Source organism: Mytilus edulis, chromosome 6 (genome assembly GCF_963676685.1).
Source record: "Mytilus edulis chromosome 6, xbMytEdul2.2, whole genome shotgun sequence".
Taxonomy (NCBI): domain Eukaryota; kingdom Metazoa; phylum Mollusca; class Bivalvia; order Mytilida; family Mytilidae; genus Mytilus; species Mytilus edulis.
Window position 1 is genome coordinate 54,240,597 of NC_092349.1, and position 8,314 is coordinate 54,248,910.

At 32.5% G+C, this 8,314-nt stretch overlaps 1 long non-coding RNA gene across 1 annotated transcript; it reads left to right on the forward strand.

The window, feature by feature from the left end:
• Positions 1–1,886: 1,886 nt before the first annotated feature.
• On the forward strand, positions 1,887–7,456 carry LOC139526130 (uncharacterized). The gene is made up of 5 exons (XR_011665141.1): positions 1,887–3,933; positions 4,593–4,631; positions 5,546–5,581; positions 7,045–7,075; positions 7,389–7,456. It is a non-coding gene; the product is annotated as an uncharacterized lncRNA (long non-coding RNA).
• The last annotated feature ends 858 nt before the right edge of the window (positions 7,457–8,314 follow it).

Sequence of the window (8,314 nt, forward strand, 5' to 3'; positions counted from 1 at the left end):
AGAGACATTCAAACTCATAAGTAAACTCCTCGGTAATTGTTGTTAGGGTATATGTTAAGTTTCCAAGTGAATTGTCAATACATAATTAATGTATCGAGCAGTTTATGTAATGTGATTTTCACTAATTAACGATGTTGTTTGGGGCTTTATCTACGGGGACAACAACATATTTGAAGAAGCCGAAAAGACAATCAAGTCAACATAAAATTATAGAAAAAGAATGGTAACCATATAATGTTCAACTATTTGGTATTTTTCGCCTTCCATTTACAAAATCTAAATTGCATGATAAGTCAGCCGATGATGGACGTTAACATTTATCTTCGATTCAGAAAAAGGCGAATTAAACGACAAAAAAAGAAACAACACCGTCTTTCTTGCATTGATGTTTCTTGTTAATATGGTTATCCTTATAATCTCTTTTTCAGGTAACGACAATTTACATATGTTAACCACGTAAAGAAACTATGTTGTGAGATTTGAAGTGCAAGATTTCAGTAACTATACTGCTTTCGCAGAATATCAATCATTTAAAGTCGTCAATGAAGCTTCACAATACAGGATTACATTTTCTGGATACACGGGCACTGCTGGTAAGGGTTAGTTAAAAGGTTCTGATGGAAACGATCACATACTTAAACTTGTATATTACGAAACGTGAACATTCCATTTCATAGTCGCAGCATTCCATAGCCAGAAGTGCCTGTATATGGAACATATATCTCCAAGTTGAAAAAATATTTCAGAGCTTGTTTTCCAATCTTGATTTCATGGATAATAGAGTAGACGATAAATGACCGAAACACATGCCGTAAAATAAACTATAAAGGACCCAAATCATCCTGATTAATGATAAAGACAATACACTAACACAAAATATGACAGACAGCAACAAACAGCAACTACTAAATTACTGGTCCACACCCTTACCTAAGATAGAAGAATCAGAATAAGAAGATGTGGCATTACGGTAATGTGACAACTGTAGTTTGTTTATATACAGATTACCTATTACATATAACAAAAAGCAGCAAAATGCAGATGATCCGTTATTCCTGAGCTAAATGACCAACATTCACATCTATATATATTTTCGTTTGTTTGAGGCTTAAGCATTCGTATCCTCAGACACATTCTTCTTTTATCAACAACATGTTTTTATTCAAAGTTTAAACACATATAAAAGAGAAGAGGTGGTATGATTACCAATGAGACAACTCTTTTCAAGAGACAAAATGACACAGAAATTAACTATAGGTCACCGTACGGCCTTCAACAATTAGCAAAGCTCATACCGCATAGTCAGCTATAAAAGGCCCCGAAATGACAAATGTAAAACAATTCAAACGAGACAACTAGCGGCCTAATTTGGACTGTTATTTAGACGAATTATATAATCTGTTGTAGAGTTGTCACTGGCTCAGACGTACTTATAATTATTTTCTGTGACTGTATCTTACATTAATTTGTAGGATCCTTTACTATAGATAATTTAGCTGATCTGTAAGAATAACATCTTCATGCCTTATATAGCATGTACTGTAGTACAACGCTAGATTAAAACTGACGTGGAAAGGTAACACCCGGCCACCGAAAGCTTCATTTTTATGAAGCCCAGGTGGTCGTGTGGTCTAGCGGGACGGCTACAGTGCAGGCGATTTGGTGTCACGATATCTCAGTAGCATGGGTTCGAATTCTTGCGAGGGAAGAACAAAAAATTTGCGAAAGCAAATTTACAGATCTAACATTGTTGGGTTGATGTTTAAACGAGTTGTATATACATAATGTACACAGCCATGTATCACCATCACTGCTGGTGATCCGATGGATACATCTGTTGTAGAGTTGTCACTGGCTCAGACGTACTTATTTATATATCGAATTTAATTTTCAGTGACTAGGGTATCATCGAATGTGTGCAGTCGAATACACTATTACATATCAATGGCCTATTTACAGATTTTGATGTAACGCTCTTAAAACACATGTTGATTTTCTTTGCCAAATATTCACTGGTTCTGAACTTGAAAAATGTTCATGCAAAGCAGGATAATTTGACAATCGTATACAGGCCTTTGAACCAATTGTAATGAACAAAATAATTATTGATATCAACATTCATTAGCTAATTAAAAGATTGATTATAATTAAAAGATTTCAAAACTTTACACATTGTATACATTACGCTCAATTACTTTTGCTCGTATTTGGAAATGCTAATTTATGCCCCTACAATGCATACTGTCAGTTTTGAAACTTTAACTACAGGGTCACTAACATAATTGGCAATTACCTTTGAAATCGTAATAAAGATGATACTAACAGTGATGTATATCAACACAAGGAATAATTTTCATACTACAATTCAACGTAAGAAATTGTCAATCCTTACATTGAAAATCGATGTCACATGTGTTGCCTTCTAAAAAAAACAAAAAAAAAACACGTTTTGTTCAAATATTAAACAAAGAAATTCCGTAGTACGGTAAATCAGTACACACATGTGTCGCATTTATGTCATTTATCAGGTCAGTGCGTTTCGAATATCAAAAAATGAAATTTATTGTGTTGTTCTTGGAGCGTTGACAAGGACAAATTTGTAAATGTAAGGTGATGTTGTATTTTTGTGTGTCAAAACCTAGTGAAGCAAGAAAAACAAGTAAAGATGTTGCAGTAGTAATTAAGTGTAAATAAACACTATCCCTTGCTAAAAAATTAATCATAAGTTGTGTAAAGCTTTTGAACATTCAATCTATTTAGCCAGCTATTGTGACGTCATGAAACTATTCTCAATCTTGTTGGTATTAGTCGTACTGTCTTGTTTTACTCAACAGGTCTTAAGCAAACATAGTAAGTAATATCTTAATTTTTATAACTACTAGTATGTATCATTTTTTGAATAGTTTTTGGACAGTCGTACTGTCTAGTTTTACTCAACAGTCATGAGCCAGAAGAGTAAGTAATAACTTATTTATTATGACTACTAGTATATATCGTTGTTTGTATTATTTCTTGACAGTTTAAAAAGGCTTTATGAACCATTCTCACTTTTTTCTTTTGCTTAAAATGTATAGAATCTTCCTAATTGTACATGCCAGTGTAACCTTTCTTAAAAAAACTATGTGACTAGAATGACTGAAATCGACAACACATACGTTTTGCAATCACAAAATGATTAATCAGTACTATGCGTCGGTGTCTCTATTCACTAGCGACAGAATTCGTAGTCGTATACATTTTTTAAATACTAGTATAGGGGTCTAACCTATAATACTAGATTGTGTCCAATCCCCATAACTGACATTTTGACTTGATGAATTCGCATGGCGATTTGTGCATGTATACATAGCAAGAGACGCCCTGTAGGTGCATAGAGTCAGCCTCCTTTTGGAGTTCATGTAATTCCCTCAGTGTTTGTTTGTGACATTTATCTGTCTCTTCTTGATCAATTTGCTAGATATGAACATCGGTAAACAATTGTGGCCTCATTTAATAAAAATACTTGTTTTATACAATAACGATCATCTATAGTTTCGTTCCTTTTAAATGATAAAACAAGTTTAACAAATAAGTGTCGTTATTTTACGATAACAATTATCTATAGTTTCGTTCTTTTTAAGTGGTGAAATTAGTTAAATAAAATAATACTCGTTTTTATGATTTAATTTTTCTATAACACCTTTGTTTACATTATGGATAACGTAATACTATTCTACGCATTTTCAAAGTGAATAATTCCAATGGATTAACATGTATATCTGGAGCTTTCGAACGTCAATAAAGTTCTCGATTAATTGTAAAGCAAAGTTGATACTTACATCAATTTCAATATTCGATTTACTACTTATATTGACATATACACTTGTTGATACTTATACTATTTTATACATACAGATAATGGTAAAAGCTGTAACAGTTGTAATCGTTATGAAGGTAAGTTTTCGTACTATTACGAAAATTATATTGTTTGTTGATCAGGGTTATAGTGATTAACATTTTAAATTATACGTTAACACCATGATTAATGATAACTTTAGGTGATTTAATAACATTGTAGTTTAGTTGGATGGTCCTCTTATAAATAATAAAATTGAGAAAGGAGATTGGGAATGTGTCAAAGCGACAACAACCCGACCATAGAGCAGACAACAGCCGAAGGCCACCAATGGGTCTTCCATCTTATAAATGTCTTCATACTTGTATAACTCTCATACAGATGAACAACTATCAGAAAATGACAATTAACGTACTAATGGAAAACATATCATGTGACAATAGCATTAGAATATGAAATGTTTTCAACAATCATAGTGGTAAAATAACGGAAACATTGGCAAACTCCGGAAATATAGGCGATCTTGCTTCCCTAAATTAAAGTCAAGGTAGAGTAGCAAGGATGACGTCACACCTGTTTCGAAGTTTGGAGGAGTAGAGGATAACAAGTTTAATTTCCCCGTTTGTTTTTGGTATATACTTTGAAAACGCATCAAATAAACGATGGCTTTGGTGAAAGTATACAATTTTCAATATATGTACAGTGATAAAGAATATTGTGTTAATCTTGGTTAACAATTCAAATTTTGCTCTTGTAGGATCTGAATTTCGTAGATGTTACAGACGTTGTATGTGGGGTAAGTCAATTATCCATATAACTTGATGGCTATTTTCACACACTTATAGATATAGTAGGGTCTGGATGCACGGCCCCCTTTATGTATTCTTTAATTAGTCATGCATGTTTCTTTATTCTTTTTGTCCAATCATTTCTTTTATTTATATTTGTTGCTTTTTATTTTCTATATTGTGAACCCAATTACACCCTGATGTACTTGTAGTCATAAATACAAGTAAATTACTATCATTATATATTAAAAACAAAATGTATATCCGGTAGAATAGTTATAAAGATACCAGGCTTATACTGTATTACGCCAGACGCGCGTTCCGTCTACATCAACAGCATGCTCTAAGTTTTTGGTATTTGAGAGTTGAACCGAGCAAATTAACCATGATTCCTTTTTTATTAGGTTTTGAAATTCAAAGTTGTTTCAAATTGAATGAATTATCATTTGCTTATTCACAAGGTTCGTTTGACTTTGACATGTAACATAAATAAATTGATCCTTTATATTTTAATTTTATCTATCAGTCTCTTAGACATATATTTTATTGATACACGTATTGCTTTCATAGTTAGAACAAAAACAAGTAGATTCCTAAGAGGGTGGAAAAGGGTTATTTTCATGCAACGTGTTTTGCCATTTTAATGTGCAGTCTTGAAAAAGGTTCGTTATTCACAGTGTTTCGTGAAATCGGTAACAAGATCAACGTGTAAATGTTTTTGATTGGTCGTTCATCGTGAAATGGCAATTTTATTACGTTTTTTTTGGTGCAATTCCCCTTTACGCCCCTCTCCTAACAGTAGTTACAATACATGAATCAAGGGAACTAACACATTGAACATTTGTATACCAAAAATGTCTCTATGAATATTTATTGATTGACGTTTGCATATATAATTTACAATATCATTTCTATATTAAAGCTGAAAGGTGTGTGAGAAGATGCATGCGTTCTGGCGGTAAGTGTTGTACAACTATTTTTCTATTTTGTGTGCCTTTAGGTATATTGATGATGTACTGTCTCTTAATAATAATAAATTCAGTGATCACTTACATTTAATATATCCAGTGAACTTGAAATTAAAGATACTACCGACACAGATAAATCTGCTTCATATTTAGACCTTTCTCTCGAAATGATTACTGATGGTAGGTTAAATACCAAATTTATGACAAACGGGATGATTTTCCTTTTCTTATAGTCAACTTTCCATTTCTGTGTAGCAACATCCCGGCGGCATCAGCATATGTAGTATATGTGTCTCAATTGACACGTTACCCTAGAGCTAACTCAAAGAACGTTGATTTTGTTGAACGAAGAATACTGCTTTCTCAAAAGTTGCTAACACAGGACTTGAAATCAATCAAATTAAGGTTATCACTCAGACAAGAAATGTTACGGTCGCCATCATTAGCTGATTGGCCATTATGACAAAAGTTTGTCAGAAATCATATCTGATATTCTTCCTCAGTCATACTAACCTTCCATCCTTACCGAACTGAACAAAGAAATAACACGACGAATGCCGTATACGGTGCAGGAAATGCTTACCCTTTCGGAGCACCTGATTTCACTCCCGGTTTCTAGTGGAGTTCGTGTTGTTTCTTATTGATTATCTATAACTGTTGATGTAAACGTCTTTTGGTTTGATGAGTCTTTGTTTACTCCTTGGTTTTGATTGTTATCGTCTTTCACATTTCGTGAGCGGTGTGAAAAAACTTTTTCAGCAAATGATTGGAAGAAATTTAATAATGACGTAAAATTTTCATGTTTCTCCTGAATTTCATATCTTGACGTTTTGAAAGAAGACGACCATGTCTGATGACATCACATAAAGAGAACATAATTTTCTGCGAATCTTTGAAAAGGAAGAGTAAAAACCATAAGAGAAACAAACAGACTCCACTACTGTAACTCTGTTTTTTTATATTTTTTCACTCTCAACAATTAAATTTAAATCTAAAAAGCTCGGCAAGCCTCGTGCTTTTGATATTAAAATCTAGCTGTCTCTAGTGGAAAAATACCATTAAACACTTGTTGAAGTGATGAAATTTATATGTAACGTTTATAAATATGAAATTTATTCATTGATGTACATTTTTAGTCTGAATTGACAATACAAAAAATCCATTATATTTTCATCATCGTCATTACGATACAATAACGCATGTAAAAGTTCAACTATACGAGATTTATATATAATAAGGATTTAAAATAAAATCATAATAAATTATCTAAACATTTCTACGTATCAGGAATCTAATATTTAACATGTACTGAAGCATTGCAGAATGCAGTTTATATTCAAAAGATTTAGTTTTCCCTAATATATATAATACTTTTTATATGTTTCTTCGAGTTTAAGATACGAAAACTGGTAATATAGCAATCATGATCTTCTTTATTTTTTTTGAATTGCAGAAAATCGTGGACAGTGCATGAAATACTGCAGGTAAGAGATACTCTTGAAGTTTGTATTTATTTGAAATAGATATAAAATATGTGGTATGATTGCCAATAAGTCAACTCTCCATCCAAGTCACAATTTATAAAAGTAAACCATTATAGGTCAAAGTGAGGTCTTCAGCACGGAAAATAATATTTCATTGAAGAGTAACTGTTTTCAATCTTTATATAGAAGAAATTGATGTATAAAACAGTTCTTTTACATGATTCTGTAGAATTTAAATGAACTTGAAATAATAAATTAACTAATGTACCATATCTTTTATATCATCCTGTCATTATTTTATTTTAAATTTCAGAAGTTGATAAAAGAGACAGAGTGAGAATCCAAGATATCTTCAAGTGAAATAAAATAATTTTTCATATCATGTATCTCTTTGGCACACATAATCAGCTCTGAACTTACAATACATGTTAAAGCCTGGACCTGTTAGTTGGTTTCGCTTTATTGTTTTGAATTAGAATAATAGTTGGAAAATGTTATTCGTTCTCTTTGGAATTTACACGTAATCTGTGGTGCGGTAGAGGCCTCGGTGTCTGTATGGTCTATGCAGCCAAAATAATGTATATTTAGCCTATCAGAGTTCGAATGCCGCATGTAGAGGTTCGTTCGATTAACATTTTTATTGACAAGTATTGCTAGTTTTCCTACCTTTCCCCGCACACTATATTTGCTTGAACTGTTCAGAATTCGACCTTGGCGGTCGTATTAGGCTGCTCTCAGCAAAGCAATTTATTATAAATTTTGTTTCGCCTTGACAGAGCCAATAGACTCAATTAAATAGGCGTAGTCAAATTGTCACACGGCACATACAATTTGCTTCGTATATTTAACTATCTCTCGCCCAAAAGAGTGAAGGCTTAACCTTTAGGTTCAAGTTCGTACCAGAATTATGTCATCTTTGTCTACATTTTACATAATTAGATAATATACAATATTTATTTGCACAAACTAGAATTGTCAAATCGTTAAATTTTGCCTAACCGTTTACTCTGATAATTGTTCGACTGATTAACCGGTTAACCTGTGGTTTAAGGTGATGGTTGAAGGCATTATCTATTGTACCCTACAAATGTACGCTTTTATAATACGATGAATTGAAGTTTGTCCTTTGACATTATAAAGCTTGTCTTGATGATTCTTTGATGATTCTTAGCGAAGTTTGACTTTTAATAATCAAATACCACGGTGTCTACTATGGTGTTTGTAATATCTTCAGACCAA